Genomic DNA, 16,959 nt, shown 5'->3' on the forward strand with positions numbered 1-16,959 from the left:
AAGCGAACTCACACTCTGCTCCCTGGAAACACTCCAAAATAACATAGAGTATAATGCAGAGTTGAGAAACTTTAGAAGCTCCATTTCCACCAGAGGAAGTGTCCTGTGCTCTTTCAGAATTGTGAGATAAGCGTAATCAAAATGAGGTTATCCTAATCGAATTAGTATGGGGGGTTCATCACAACAAAGGCAACACCAGCAATTGGAGATAGACCAGACAACACACACAGGAACAGGACATGGCATCAATGTCTAGGAATATTTGTCCTCACAGAAATCCCATGCAATTGTGTAGAGCCAAGAGTCTAAAGTTTTCACTTAACCAAGCCCTAGAATTCTACATTAGATACCTGAAATTACCTGACCAGTAGAGATGAAGAAATACAGTAAAAGGAAAAGGAAGTACCATTTTCAGTTCCAAAGAGATTGAAGGCCCTAAAGATAAGCTTTCAGACAACTAGACTGCAAAACGCTCTCCAGAGCAAGTATTGAAAATGGAGGTGAGGGAAACACTGAAGAACAACAGTGTCTCAGAATCACAAAAGGCAGAATACCAGAAAAGGGGAAGAGAAAGCCTAAAGACGAGCCAAATAATCTCAGAAAACTCAGTGGATGAGAAAATATCAGGGCTAACATTCCGTCCTAAGCAGACGAGATATTGCAGAGGGACGCGTGAATGACTTTGAAGACAGGGGAACAGAAATCCCTCGGTCAGAAGCACACATAGGAAAGCAAGTGCAAACCAATGAAAACATTGCTGTTGAATCCTGGTTGAAGACAAGGCATGAAAGACTAAAATTCGAAAGAGTCCCAGATGGAAAAGCAAGAGATAAAGAAACAAACAATGTTTGAAAAGTTATGTGTAGAAAAATCAGACTGAAACTTGCTGAAAGCCAAGATAGAATCATCTAGGCGAATTCAGGAAGTACACAGCGTCCAAAAGAGGTGGAATCCCAATAGACTTAGCAGCAGCTGTATGATCCAAATCAACAAAGTTCATGAGCATCCCAGTGATTTAAAATGCGCCTGGAGGAAAGCAACATAGTCACAAGAGAACCTCCAGAGGGGTTTCAGCTGCTATCTCAGCAGCAATTTTGCAGGACAGGGAGGAGTGCCAGGACATAGACCATAGCTTGAATGGCAAAATGCTGCCATCTAGGGTAGCCTATGCCACATGACAACCATTTCTAATAACAGCAGAGCTAGAGAATGCCACAGGCCTGCAAATCTTAAAAGAATTCAGCAGTTCAAAACTTATCCTAAAAGAAAGGTTGAGAATTCTCCCCTGAAGGGATAAGCAGCAAGATGAAATGGAAAGAAGAAAACCCTTATTGGAAATGCAAGAAGAGCATGAGTGGAAAAAAGAAACAAGAAGAAGGCAAGGAGGACATCAAAACCCTAAGGATGGGAGAGGGAAGCAGGAAATCATAGGGGATTGGAAGCACTATCTTAAGGGAGTCAGCTTATATGACTCTCTGTTGGAAGCAAACGGAGAGATGCATGGCCTGACGTGTTTGCAAAGCAAACGAGAAGCAGACCAAGAAAGAATCAAACAAACAAACAACACAAAAAGGGTAGGGTAACATGAATATTCAAAAGAAATTACTCAAGGTGATGTCAAGGATCATTCAGTACGCATCGACCCAGTATCGCGGCTTGAATGTACTCAGCACACCTGTATTCGGAAATCAGAGGCGTGCATTTATATTCGTAAATATTGATTCATATGAGCATATCGTGACCTAACCCAAATGCCGATTTGGAATCCAATGGATTCCTAGTCCGTGATAGAGACTTGCAAGTCTTCCAACAGGATGAATGAATGCCATATTATACACTACGTCGAGAAGAAATGGCACAAGCCTATAACAAGGAAAAGTAGCTCCGCAAAAGTGTACTAAGATCAAAAGAGACAGGCAGTAAAGTGCACATTGGGGATTGTATCATTCCTAGGAATTTCAGCCCCCTTGAAACAAATGGATAGATGTCCCGTGAATGCGGGTGTTTCAGCAGAAATCAACCGACGGCTATGTATTGCGGGTGTGCCCGTATTACAGGAACAGTAGTTTCCCTTAGTGGGTCTCTGTGTACTGTGAACTTTTAGAAAGTTTAAAGACGTGTGAAACATTCAACTGAAAATGGACACACTTCCATCCGTTGCTACAGTGCATACAGATCTGAACAAAAGGAAAGAGGGAAGAACAAAGGCCCATGGGACGCTAGTGGGTAGAATCACATTTACCTTAGGAACCTCTCGTCGGATGCAGCCCCTCCCCCAACACTGACAAGATGCAGCAGCCATTGGGGATGGCAGTTAGCGGTTGGATTCCAGGTGGAATGTTGGTGTGTACCGCGAGGCTTGTTGTGGCTGGTGGATCCTAGGTCACCGGGCAGAGTTCTGTGGGTGGATCAGTGCGATGGAGGGGCTGCCGCCCTCTGTGGAGCTTGGCTTAGGTCTTTGGTCCGGGAAGCTGTGTCAGTTCGAGATACTGCTGCTGCCCAAAGACCTGAGTTCACGGGTCAGTTTCCAGAACCTGAAAGGGCAGACAGTGGAAGATCTGCCTGTCTTCAGCTTACTGGAGAGGCTCCGAGGTCCTTTCAGACTTGCCCAGTCCTGTTGAAGTCGACTTTATGGGAGACACGAAGAGAAGCTGGCCGAAAACATGGCTGCACGGATTGAGGAGAGATGCGAACACATTGATGAGAGATGTTCTGCTACAATAGAGAATACTGGCCTGGAGACAGCTGTAGAGGATAGCAGGCTTGAAAGGCATTCATGAGACATATTGAACCTCGCTGATACTAGCAGAAACCTACGGAGGGCCACCGTGGACTGGAGGAAGTTCCTCAATTCTCAGCTCCAAGAACGGGTCCAAGATCCCTGACGTCTAAAGAGAAGAGATGGCAGAGATGATAAAAACGCTCATGTTCTTGAAAGAGGTCAGATAATCCACACGACCCAAGGGGCAATTCCAAGCCATTCAGATCAAAGTGCACCAAGCCCAGGTAAGCCTTTACCCAGGTTTGGGCCTAGCTATCAAGCACTTGCTCTTCCCTCCCCTCCACTCAGGCATCCATTTTGAGGGATCAGTACCTGAGCTGCAATGAAGCCAGTAAGAGAAGAGCAAGCCCCTCCTAGAATCAGAGTTCCTCTAGCTTCATCCTCTGTGAACAACAGGGAACCCCATAAAGGTCAAATAATCTCGTATGAAATAGATAGGAATTGAATACTTAGCTCCCACAAAGAAACGATGGCCTTCCGCTAGATTCAGCAAATGCTGGGTTTATGTCCTCTCTGGGGTGAAGGGAGTGTGGTAAGTGAGGGGAATCTTTGACTGAACTTGAATCTGTATTAGGCCTCCGTTTTTCAAGACAGTCTAGGTAAATATTAGAAGTCAGATAGTGAACGGAACTGTAAAAGTCGCCAATGACATGAAAGACACAGCTTATGTGGACCGTCTTTCAATTGAGTCAAGCCCCCGGGGGCAAACTATCATGGGGGTGCAGACTTGGTTGCATTCAAGTGCTTTACCCAACATGATCGGATGATTAAGCGTTCTCATCACTGATAGAAGAACACCTGGTTCTCAGTAGCCTAGCATAGCTGCAGCAGGGTTCTCATACCTATAATGCCTCTAGGTTCTTTGGATTCAAAGCTAAATGTATATATTTAGTTCGTTTCCTCTTGTATTTTCCTTGAGAGGGATGTTACACCTTGAAATGGCAACATTGACCAGTAGGTGTCATCGGGAGTAAAGGGCACCACATGCACAAGGGAAACCAAGCTTGGGGGTTATTTCATGTTTCCATTAGTTATTTCATGGTTCCTGTTGGTTTCGGAGGCTTCAACAGTAAAGAGTTGACATGACCCCTTTAACAGTTCGGACTGCTTGTTTGCATTCTATCTGTCTATGTTTTCCTTAGAGCTGACAAAATGTTACCGAAATTGACAAGTCTGGCTTCTAGGTCGATTTAGTATGTTTCAGAAACTAACTTCATTTTCGTATAACTCCCAAAACATTTATATAAATTCTATTAAATTTTTAAAGACTGCAAATGGGATATCAACACAATGTCAAAACTGGAGTCTTCGGACAATCCCTCCCACCACGGCTGTATAGAAACAAAGGGATAAAAAAAAATCACATTTCTGTGAAATGTATCTGGAAAGTGTTGATTCATCGATGCCCAGTTGACAGAGAAGCAGTGCAACCTGCGCTCACTCGCTCCCATGAACATAGCAATGGAAACATCCACTCACCCAGCCATTGGCACAGGACACTTGCCGAAGAGAGGTCTGTTACTTCCAAAGACAGGATGAGGCCTCAGAACACCTGGAAGCAGGAGAAGGAAAAGCAGGGAATGGATACCAGTGCATGGTCTGAGCCCTGTTGATGGAGCAGTAAAGATGAAACTCTCTTTAACTTGGACGCACACTCACAAGCGGACAGGAGACATGGGATTGAAGGTGATGTGCTGAGTGTTAGAAGAGTGCACAGCAGATGCTTGGCTGACAGAACTCAAAGAATCCAGTGCAAAATATCCCCACAGTTGATTCTGAGACCAAGCTCCGAGCTGCCAAATTTGAGGTAGCAGAGGCAGCGTTCAGGGAGGGATAGGGCTATGGATGTTGGCACATGCTGAGTCTCAGGGATCTGGAGTGCGTTGTGGGATGTGGTGGGTCCTATCAAGAGAGCAAACCGACCTGGGACCCCAAAGAGCAAGCAACCACCCTGGCGCGCGCAGTTGAAATTATTGATATGTCCCATGGCCACACCCAGTGCATCTGCAGGACCAGAGACCAATTTGGCATTTTGCAAATAGAGCATGTGTGGGGCTGTATCAGAGATATTGTGCATCGGGTCTGAGGGATCCAGGGGGCCTTGGGTATGAATTCAGAATGAAAAGCCTTAGGATCTGCTACATTCATAACCTGGGCTGTGATTATGGTTTGGTTTGAGGCATAGGATGTCCAACATCTCTGTGGTTGCCTGCGTGCACCCATGCCACAAGGATGAGAGGACAAGGAAGTGTGGTCCAAGACCACAGCGTGAGAAGAGGAAGGATTTCCTTCAGTTTATCTCTCAAAAGCGGATGCTACATTTTGGATGGCACCGGCACGGTTCGGCAGCGAGGACACCAAGTTCGGGCTGCGGGATCATTCCAGCAGGCCCTGATGTGTGACATCCATAGATATGCTTCCACTGGTGTTTCTATAGACAGAGAAGCTCTTGGAAGAACTGGTTTCAGTGGGACATTCCCGTGGCACTACAAAGCACAAGCGAACTCACACTCTGCTCCCTGGAAACACTCCAAAATAACATAGAGTATAATGCAGAGCTGAGAAACTTTAGAAGCTCCATTTCCACCAGAGGAAGTGTCCTGTGCTCTTTCAGAATTGTGAGATAAGCGTAATCAAAATGAGGTTATCCTAATCGAATTAGTATGGGGGGTTCATCACAACAAAGGCAACACCAGCAATTGGAGATAGACCAGACAACACACACAGGAACAGGACATGGCATCAATGTCTAGGAATATTTGTCCTCACAGAAATCCCATGCAATTGTGTAGAGCCAAGAGTCAAAAGTTTTCACTTAACCAAGCCCTAGAATTCTACATTAGATACCTGAAATTACCTGACCAGTAGAGATGAAGAAATACAGTAAAAGGAAAAGGAAGTACCATTTTCAGTTCCAAAGAGATTGAAGGCCCTAAAGATAAGCTTTCAGACAACTAGACTGCAAAACGCTCTCCAGAGCAAGTATTGAAAATGGAGGTGAGGGAAACACTGAAGAACAACAGTGTCTCAGAATCACAAAAGGCAGAATACCAGAAAAGGGGAAGAGAAAGCCTAAAGACGAGCCAAATAATCTCAGAAAACTCAGTGGATGAGAAAATATCAGGGCTAACATTCCGTCCTAAGCAGACGAGATATTGCAGAGGGACGCGTGAATGACTTTGAAGACAGTGGAACAGAAATCCCTCGGTCAGAAGCACACATAGGAAAGCAAGTGCAAACCAATGAAAACATTGCTGTTGAATCCTGGTTGAAGACAAGGCATGAAAGACTAAAATTCGAAAGAGTCCCAGATGGAAAAGCAAGAGATAAAGAAACAAACAATGTTTGAAAAGTTATGTGTAGAAAAATCAGACTGAAACTTGCTGAAAGCCAAGATAGAATCATCTAGGCGAATTCAGGAAGTACACAGCGTCCAAAAGAGGTGGAATCCCAATAGACTTAGCAGCAGCTGTATGATCCAAATCAACAAAGTTCATGAGCATCCCAGTGATTTAAAATGCGCCTGGAGGAAAGCAACATAGTCACAAGAGAACCTCCAGAGGGGTTTCAGCTGCTATCTCAGCAGCAATTTTGCAGGACAGGGAGAAGTGCCAGGACATAGACAATAGCTTGAATGGCAAAATGCTGCCATCTAGGGTAGCCTATGCCACATGACAACCATTTCTAATAACAGCAGAGCTAGAGAATGCCACAGGCCTGCAAATCTTAAAAGAATTCAGCAGTTCAAAACTTATCCTAAAAGAAAGGTTGAGAATTCTCCCCTGAAGGGATAAGCAGCAAGATGAAATGGAAAGAAGAAAACCCTTATTGGAAATGCAAGAAGAGCATGAGTGGAAAAGAAGAAACAAGAAGAAGGCAAGGAGGACATCAAAACCCTAAGGATGGGAGAGGGAAGCAGGAAATCATAGGGGATTGGAAGCACTATCTTAAGGGAGTCAGCTTATATGACTCTCTGTTGGAAGCAAACGGAGAGATGCATGGCCTGACGTGTTTGCAAAGCAAACGAGAAGCAGACCAAGAAAGAATCAAACAAACAAACAACACAAAAAGGGTAGGGTAACATGAATATTCAAAAGAAATTACTCAAGGTGATGTCAAGGATCATTCAGTACGCATCGACCCAGTATCGCGGCTTGAATGTACTCAGCACACCTGTATTCGGAAATCAGAGGCGTGCATTTATATTCGTAAATATTGATTCATATGAGCATATCGTGACCTAACCCAAATGCCGATTTGGAATCCAATGGATTCCTAGTCCGTGATAGAGACTTGCAAGTCTTCCAACAGGATGAATGAATGCCATATTATACACTACGTCGAGAAGAAATGGCACAAGCCTATAACAAGGAAAAGTAGCTCCGCAAAAGTGTACTAAGATCAAAAGAGACAGGCAGTAAAGTGCACATTGGGGATTGTATCATTCCTAGGAATTTCAGCCCCCTTGAAACAAATGGATAGATGTCCCGTGAATGCGGGTGTTTCAGCAGAAATCAACCGACGGCTATGTATTGCGGGTGTGCCCATATTACAGGAACAATAGTTTCCCTTAGTGGGTCTCTGTGTATTGTGAACTGTTAGAAAGTTTAAAGACGTGTGAAACATTCAACTGAAAATGGACACACTTCCCTCCGTTGCTACAGTGCATACAGATCTGAACAAAAGGAAAGAGGGAAGAACAAAGGCCCATGGGACGCTAGTGGGTAGAATCACATTTACCTTAGGAACCTCTCGTCGGATGCAGCCCCTCCCCCAACACTGACAAGATGCAGCAGCCATTGGGGATGGCAGTTAGCGGTTGGATTCCAGGTGGAATGTTGGTGTGTACCGCGAGGCTTGTTGTGGCTGGTGGATCCTAGGTCACCGGGCAGAGTTCTGTGGGTGGATCAGTGCGATGGAGGGGCTGCCGCCCTCTGTGGAGCTTGGCTTAGGTCTTTGGTCCGGGAAGCTGTGTCAGTTCGAGATACTGCTGCTGCCCAAAGACCTGAGTTCACGGGTCAGTTTCCAGAACCTGAAAGGGCAGACAGTGGAAGATCTGCCTGTCTTCAGCTTACTAGAGAGGCTCCGAGGTCCTTTCAGACTTGCCCAGTCCTGTTGAAGTCGACTTTATGGGAGACACGAAGAGAAGCTGGCCGAAAACATGGCTGCACGGATTGAGGAGAGATGCGAACACATTGATGAGAGATGTTCTGCTACAATAGAGAATACTGGCCTGGAGACAGCTGTAGAGGATAGCAGGCTTGAAAGGCATTCATGAGACATATTGAACCTCGCTGATACTAGCAGAAACCTACGGAGGGCCACCGTGGACTTCAGGAAGTTCCTCAATTCTCTGCTCCAAGAACGGGTCCAAGATCCCTGACGACTAAAGAGAAGAGATGGCAGAGATGATAAAAACGCTCATGTTCTTGAAAGAGGTCAGATAATCCACACGACCCAAGGGGCAATTCCAAGCCATTCAGATCAAAGTGCACCAAGCCCAGGTAAGCCTTTACCCAGGTTTGGGCCTAGCTATCAAGCACTTGCTCTTCCCTCCCCTCCACTCAGGCATCCATTTTGAGGGATCAGTACCTGAGCTGCAATGAAGCCAGTAAGAGAAGAGCAAGCCCCTCCTAGAATCAGAGTTCCTCTAGCTTCATCCTCTGTGAACAACAGGGAACCCCATAAAGGTCAAATAATCTCGTATGAAATAGATAGGAATTGAATACTTAGCTCCCACAAAGAAACGATGGCCTTCCGCTAGATTCAGCAAATGCTGGGTTTATGTCCTCTCTGGGGTGAAGGGAGTGTGGTAAGTGAGGGGAATCTTTGACTGAACTTGAATCTGTATTAGGCCTCCGTTTTTCAAGACAGTCTAGGTAAATATTAGAAGTCAGATAGTGAACGGAACTGTAAAAGTCGCCAATGACATGAAATACACAGCTTATGTGGACCGTCTTTCAATTGAGTCAAGCCCCCGGGGGCAAACTATCATGGGGGTGCAGACTTGGTTGCATTCAAGTGCTTTACCCAACATGATCGGATGATTAAGCGTTCTCATCACTGATAGAAGAACACCTGGTTCTCAGTAGCCTAGCATAGCTGCAGCAGGGTTCTCATACCTATAATGCCTCTAGGTTCTTTGGATTCAAAGCTAAATGTATATATTTAGTTCGTTTCCTCTTGTATTTTCCTTGAGAGGGATGTTACACCTTGAAATGGCAACATTGACCAGTAGGTGTCATCGGGAGTAAAGGGCACCACATGCACAAGGGAAACCAAGCTTGGGGGTTATTTCATGTTTCCATTAGTTATTTCATGGTTCCTGTTGGTTTCGGAGGCTTCAACAGTAAAGAGTTGACATGACCCCTTTAACAGTTCGGACTGCTAGTTTGCATTCTATCTGTCTATGTTTTCCTTAGAGCTGACAAAATGTTACCGAAATTGACAAGTCTGGCTTCTAGGTCGATTTAGTATGTTTCAGAAACTAACTTCATTTTCGTATAACTCCCAAAACATTTATATAAATTCTATTAAATTTTTAAAGACTGCAAATGGGATATCAACACAATGTCAAAACTGGAGTCTTCGGACAATCCCTCCCACCACGGCTGTATAGAAACAAAGGGATAAAAAAAAATCACATTTCTGTGAAATGTATCTGGAAAGTGTTGATTCATCGATGCCCAGTTGACAGAGAAGCAGTGCAACCTGCGCTCACTCGCTCCCATGAACATAGCAATGGAAACATCCACTCACCCAGCCATTGGCACAGGACACTTGCCGAAGAGAGGTCTGTTACTTCCAAAGACAGGATGAGGCCTCAGAACACCTGGAAGCAGGAGAAGGAAAAGCAGGGAATGGATACCAGTGCATGGTCTGAGCCCTGTTGATGGAGCAGTAAAGATGAAACTCTCTTTAACTTGGACGCACACTCACAAGCGGACAGGAGACATGGGATTGAAGGTGATGTGCTGAGTGTTAGAAGAGTGCACAGCAGATGCTTGGCTGACAGAACTCAAAGAATCCAGTGCAAAATATCCCCACAGTTGATTCTGAGACCAAGCTCCGAGCTGCCAAATTTGAGGTAGCAGAGGCAGCGTTCAGGGAGGGATAGGGCTATGGATGTTGGCACATGCTGAGTCTCAGGGATCTGGAGTGCGTTGTGGGATGTGGTGGGTCCTATCAAGAGAGCAAACCGACCTGGGACCCCAAAGAGCAAGCAACCACCCTGGCGCGCGCAGTTGAAATTATTGATATGTCCCATGGCCACACCCAGTGCATCTGCAGGACCAGAGACCAATTTGGCATTTTGCAAATAGAGCATGTGTGGGGCTGTATCAGAGATATTGTGCATCGGGTCTGAGGGATCCAGGGGGCCTTGGGTATGAATTCAGAATGAAAAGCCTTAGGATCTGCTACATTCATAACCTGGGCTGTGATTATGGTTTGGTTTGAGGCATAGGATGTCCAACATCTCTGTGGTTGCCTGCGTGCACCCATGCCACAAGGATGAGAGGACAAGGAAGTGTGGTCCAAGACCACAGCGTGAGAAGAGGAAGGATTTCCTTCAGTTTATCTCTCAAAAGCGGATGCTACATTTTGGATGGCACCGGCACGGTTCGGCAGCGAGGACACCAAGTTCGGGCTGCGGGATCATTCCAGCAGGCCCTGATGTGTGACATCCATAGATATGCTTCCACTGGTGTTTCTATAGACAGAGAAGCTCTTGGAAGAACTGGTTTCAGTGGGACATTCCCGTGGCACTACAAAGCACAAGCGAACTCACACTCTGCTCCCTGGAAACACTCCAAAATAACATAGAGTATAATGCAGAGTTGAGAAATTTTAGAAGCTCCATTTCCACCAGAGGAAGTGTCCTGTGCTCTTTCAGAATTGTGAGATAAGCGTAATCAAAATGAGGTTATCCTAATCGAATTAGTATGGGGGGTTCATCACAACAAAGGCAACACCAGCAATTGGAGATAGACCAGACAACACACACAGGAACAGGACATGGCATCAATGTCTAGGAATATTTGTCCTCACAGAAATCCCATGCAATTGTGTAGAGCCAAGAGTCAAAAGTTTTCACTTAACCAAGCCCTAGAATTCTACATTAGATACCTGAAATTACCTGACCAGTAGAGATGAAGAAATACAGTAAAAGGAAAAGGAAGTACCATTTTCAGTTCCAAAGAGATTGAAGGCCCTAAAGATAAGCTTTCAGACAACTAGACTGCAAAACGCTCTCCAGAGCAAGTATTGAAAATGGAGGTGAGGGAAACACTGAAGAACAACAGTGTCTCAGAATCACAAAAGGCAGAATACCAGAAAAGGGGAAGAGAAAGCCTAAAGACGAGCCAAATAATCTCAGAAAACTCAGTGGATGAGAAAATATCAGGGCTAACATTCCGTCCTAAGCAGACGAGATATTGCAGAGGGACGCGTGAATGACTTTGAAGACAGGGGAACAGAAATCCCTCGGTCAGAAGCACACATAGGAAAGCAAGTGCAAACCAATGAAAACATTGCTGTTGAATCCTGGTTGAAGACAAGGCATGAAAGACTAAAATTCGAAAGAGTCCCAGATGGAAAAGCAAGAGATAAAGAAACAAACAATGTTTGAAAAGTTATGTGTAGAAAAATCAGACTGAAACTTGCTGAAAGCCAAGATAGAATCATCTATGCGAATTCAGGAAGTACACAGCGTCCAAAAGAGGTGGAATCCCAATAGACTTAGCAGCAGCTGTATGATCCAAATCAACAAAGTTCATGAGCATCCCAGTGATTTAAAATGAGCCTGGAGGAAAGCAACATAGTCACAAGAGAACCTCCAGAGGGGTTTCAGCTGCTATCTCAGCAGCAATTTTGCAGGACAGGGAGAAGTGCCAGGACATAGACAATAGCTTGAATGGCAAAATGCTGCCATCTAGGGTAGCCTATGCCACATGACAACCATTTCTAATAACAGCAGAGCTAGAGAATGCCACAGGCCTGCAAATCTTAAAAGAATTCAGCAGTTCAAAACTTATCCTAAAAGAAAGGTTGAGAATTCTCCCCTGAAGGGATAAGCAGCAAGATGAAATGGAAAGAAGAAAACCCTTATTGGAAATGCAAGAAGAGCATGAGTGGAAAAGAAGAAACAAGAAGAAGGCAAGGAGGACATCAAAACCCTAAGGATGGGAGAGGGAAGCAGGAAATCATAGGGGATTGGAAGCACTATCTTAAGGGAGTCAGCTTATATGACTCTCTGTTGGAAGCAAACGGAGAGATGCATGGCCTGACGTGTTTGCAAAGCAAACGAGAAGCAGACCAAGAAAGAATCAAACAAACAAACAACACAAAAAGGGTAGGGTAACATGAATATTCAAAAGAAATTACTCAAGGTGATGTCAAGGATCATTCAGTACGCATCGACCCAGTATCGCGGCTTGAATGTACTCAGCACACCTGTATTCGGAAATCAGAGGCGTGCATTTATATTCGTAAATATTGATTCATATGAGCATATCGTGACCTAACCCAAATGCCGATTTGGAATCCAATGGATTCCTAGTCCGTGATAGAGACTTGCAAGTCTTCCAACAGGATGAATGAATGCCATATTATACACTACGTCGAGAAGAAATGGCACAAGCCTATAACAAGGAAAAGTAGCTCCGCAAAAGTGTACTAAGATCAAAAGAGACAGGCAGTAAAGTGCACATTGGGGATTGTATCATTCCTAGGAATTTCAGCCCCCTTGAAACAAATGGATAGATGTCCCGTGAATGCGGGTGTTTCAGCAGAAATCAACCGACGGCTATGTATTGCGGGTGTGCCCATATTACAGGAACAATAGTTTCCCTTAGTGGGTCTCTGTGTATTGTGAACTGTTAGAAAGTTTAAAGACGTGTGAAACATTCAACTGAAAATGGACACACTTCCCTCCGTTGCTACAGTGCATACAGATCTGAACAAAAGGAAAGAGGGAAGAACAAAGGCCCATGGGACGCTAGTGGGTAGAATCACATTTACCTTAGGAACCTCTCGTCGGATGCAGCCCCTCCCCCAACACTGACAAGATGCAGCAGCCATTGGGGATGGCAGTTAGCGGTTGGATTCCAGGTGGAATGTTGGTGTGTACCGCGAGGCTTGTTGTGGCTGGTGGATCCTAGGTCACCGGGCAGAGTTCTGTGGGTGGATCAGTGCGATGGAGGGGCTGCCGCCCTCTGTGGAGCTTGGCTTAGGTCTTTGGTCCGGGAAGCTGTGTCAGTTCGAGATACTGCTGCTGCCCAAAGACCTGAGTTCACGGGTCAGTTTCCAGAACCTGAAAGGGCAGACAGTGGAAGATCTGCCTGTCTTCAGCTTACTAGAGAGGCTCCGAGGTCCTTTCAGACTTGCCCAGTCCTGTTGAAGTCGACTTTATGGGAGACACGAAGAGAAGCTGGCCGAAAACATGGCTGCACGGATTGAGGAGAGATGCGAACACATTGATGAGAGATGTTCTGCTACAATAGAGAATACTGGCCTGGAGACAGCTGTAGAGGATAGCAGGCTTGAAAGGCATTCATGAGACATATTGAACCTCGCTGATACTAGCAGAAACCTACGGAGGGCCACCGTGGACTGGAGGAAGTTCCTCAATTCTCTGCTCCAAGAACGGGTCCAAGATCCCTGACGTCTAAAGAGAAGAGATGGCAGAGATGATAAAAACGCTCATGTTCCTGAAAGAGGTCAGATAATCCACACGACCCAAGGGGCAATTCCAAGCCATTCAGATCAATGTGCACCAAGCCCAGGTAAGCCTTTACCCAGGTTTGGGCCTAGCTATCAAGCACTTGCTCTTCCCTCCCCTCCACTCAGGCATCCATTTTGAGGGATCAGTACCTGAGCTGCAATGAAGCCAGTAAGAGAAGAGCAAGCCCCTCCTAGAATCAGAGTTCCTCTAGCTTCATCCTCTGTGAACAACAGGGAAACCCATAAAGGTCAAATAATCTCGTATGAAATAGATAGGAATTGAATACTTAGCTCCCACAAAGAAACGATGGCCTTCCGCTAGATTCAGCAAATGCTGGGTTTATGTCCTCTCTGGGGTGAAGGGAGTGTGGTAAGTGAGGGGAATCTTTGACTGAACTTGAATCTGTATTAGGCCTCCGTTTTTCAAGACAGTCTAGGTAAATATTAGAAGTCAGATAGTGAACGGAACTGTAAAAGTCGCCAATGACATGAAAGACACAGCTTATGTGGACCGTCTTTCAATTGAGTCAAGCCCTCGGGGGCAAACTATCATGGGGGTGCAGACTTGGTTGCATTCAAGTGCTTTACCCAACATGATCGGATGATTAAGCGTTCTCATCACTGATAGAAGAACACCTGGTTCTCAGTAGCCTAGCATAGCTGCAGCAGGGTTCTCATACCTATAATGCCTCTAGGTTCTTTGGATTCAAAGCTAAATGTATATATTTAGTTCGTTTCCTCTTGTATTTTCCTTGAGAGGGATGTTACACCTTGAAATGGCAACATTGACCAGTAGGTGTCATCGGGAGTAAAGGGCACCACATGCACAAGGGAAACCAAGCTTGGGGGTTATTTCATGTTTCCATTAGTTATTTCATGGTTCCTGTTGGTTTCGGAGGCTTCAACAGTAAAGAGTTGACATGACCCCTTTAACAGTTCGGACTGCTAGTTTGCATTCTATCTGTCTATGTTTTCCTTAGAGCTGACAAAATGTTACCGAAATTGACAAGTCTGGCTTCTAGGTCGATTTAGTATGTTTCAGAAACTAACTTCATTTTCGTATAACTCCCAAAACATTTATATAAATTCTATTAAATTTTTAAAGACTGCAAATGGGATATCAACACAATGTCAAAACTGGAGTCTTCGGACAATCCCTCCCACCACGGCTGTATAGAAACAAAGGGATAAAAAAAATCACATTTCTGTGAAATGTATCTGGAAAGTGTTGATTCATCGATGCCCAGTTGACAGAGAAGCAGTGCAACCTGCGCTCACTCGCTCCCATGAACATAGCAATGGAAACTTCCACTCACCCAGCCATTGGCACAGGACACTTGCCGAAGAGAGGTCTGTTACTTCCAAAGACAGGATGAGGCCTCAGAACACCTGGAAGCAGGAGAAGGAAAAGCAGGGAATGGATACCAGTGCATGGTCTGAGCCCTGTTGATGGAGCAGTAAAGATGAAACTCTCTTTAACTTGGACGCACACTCACAAGCGGACAGGAGACATGGGATTGAAGGTGATGTGCTGAGTGTTAGAAGAGTGCACAGCAGATGCTTGGCTGACAGAACTCAAAGAATCCAGTGCAAAATATCCCCACAGTTGATTCTGAGACCAAGCTCCGAGCTGCCAAATTTGAGGAAGCAGAGGCAGCGTTCAGGGAGGGATAGGGCTACGGATGTTGGCACACGCTGAGTCTCAGGGATCTGGAGTGCGTTGTGGGATGTGGTGGGTCCTATCAAGAGAGCAAACCGACCTGGGACCCCAATGAGCAAGCAACCACCCTGGCGCACGCAGTTGAAATTATCGATATGTCCCATGGCCACACCCAGTGCATCTGCAGGACCAGAGACCAATTTGGCATTTTGCCAATAGAGCATGTGTGGGGCTGAATCAGAGATATTGTGCATCGGGTCTCAGGGATCCATGGGGCCTTGGGTTTGAATTCAAAATGAAAAGCCTTAGGATCTGCTACATTCATAACCTGGGCTGTGATTATGATTTGGTTTGAGGCACAGTATGTGCAACAGCTCTGTGGTTGCCTTCGTGCACCCGTGCCACAAGGATGAGAGGACAAGGAAGTGTGGTCCAAGACCACAGCGTGAGAAGAGGAAGGATTTCCTTCAGTTTATCTCTCAAAAGCCGTTGCTACATTTTGGATGGCACCAGCACGGTTCGGCAGCGAGGACACCAAGTTCGGGCTGTGGGATCATTCCAGCAGGCCCTGATGTGTGACATCCATAGATATGCTTCCACTGGTGTTTCTGTAGACAGAGAAGCTCTTGGAAGAACTGGTTTCAGTGGGACATTCCCGTGGCACTACAAAGCACAAGCGCACTCACACTCTGCTCTTCTGGAAACACTCCAAAATAACATAGAGTAGAATGCAGAGCTGAGAACCTTTAGAAGCTCCATTTCCACCAGAGGAAGTGTCCTGTGCTCTTTCAGATTTGTGAGATAAGCGTAATCAAAATGAGGTTATCCTAATCGAAATAGTATGGGGGGTTCATCACAACAAAGGCAACACCAGCAATTGGAGATAGACCAGACAACACACACAGGAACAGAATATGGCATCAATGTCTAGGAGAAATTGTCCTCACAGAAATCCCATGGAATTGCGTAGAGACAAGTGTCTAAAATTTTCACTTAACAAAGCCCTAGAAGTCTACATTAGATACCTGATATTACGTGATCAGTAGATTTGAAGAAGTACAGTAAAAGAAACAATAAGTACCATTTTCAGTTCCAAAGATATTGAAGGCCCAAAAGATAAGCTTTCAAACAACTAGACTGCAAAACGCTATCCAGACCAAGTGTTGAAAATGGAGGTCAGGAAATCACTGAAAAACAACAGAGTCTCAGAATCACAAAAGGCATAATACCAGAAAAGGGGGAAGATAATGTCTGAAGACGAGCCAAAGTATATCAGAAAACTCAATGGATGTGAATATATCAGGGCTAAAATTCAGTCCTTAGCAGACTAGATAATGCAGAGGGACGCGTGAATGACTTTGAAGACAGGGGAACAGAAATCCCTCGGTCAGAAGCAGACATAGGAAAGCAAGTGCAAACCAATGAAAACATTGGTGTTGAATCCTGGGTTAATACAGGGCATGAAAGACTAGAATTCATTAGAGTCCCAGATGGAAAAGCCAGAGATAAAGAAACAAAAAATGTCTGAGAACTTATCTGTAGGAATATCAGACTGAAACTTGCTGAAAGCCAAGAAAGAGTCATCTATGCAAATTCAGGAAGTACACAGCGTCCAAAGGAGGTGGAATCCCTATAGACCTACCAGCAGCGGTATGATTCAAATCAACAAAGTTCACGAATATCCCATTGATTTAAAATGCACCTGGAGGAAACAACATAGTCACAATGGAACCTCCAGAGAGGTTTCAGCTGATATCTCGGCAGCAATATTGCAGGACAGGGAGGAGTGCCAGGA

At 45.1% G+C, this 16,959-nt stretch overlaps 1 protein-coding gene across 1 annotated transcript in view; it reads right to left on the reverse strand.

Moving 5' to 3' along the window:
- Positions 1-13,176: 13,176 nt before the first annotated feature.
- Positions 13,177-16,959, reverse strand: part of LOC140693822 (N-acetylated-alpha-linked acidic dipeptidase 2-like) — a 56,705-nt gene continuing 52,922 nt past the window's right edge. Inside the window, exon 17 of the mRNA XM_072957447.1 lies at positions 13,177-13,448. The gene's annotated coding sequence lies outside the window, so the exon portion shown is untranslated. The remainder of the gene's footprint in view (positions 13,449-16,959) is intronic.

The sequence above is a fragment of the Vicugna pacos genome, unplaced genomic scaffold, assembly GCF_048564905.1.
Source record: "Vicugna pacos unplaced genomic scaffold, VicPac4 scaffold_20, whole genome shotgun sequence".
Taxonomy (NCBI): Eukaryota; Metazoa; Chordata; class Mammalia; order Artiodactyla; family Camelidae; genus Vicugna; species Vicugna pacos.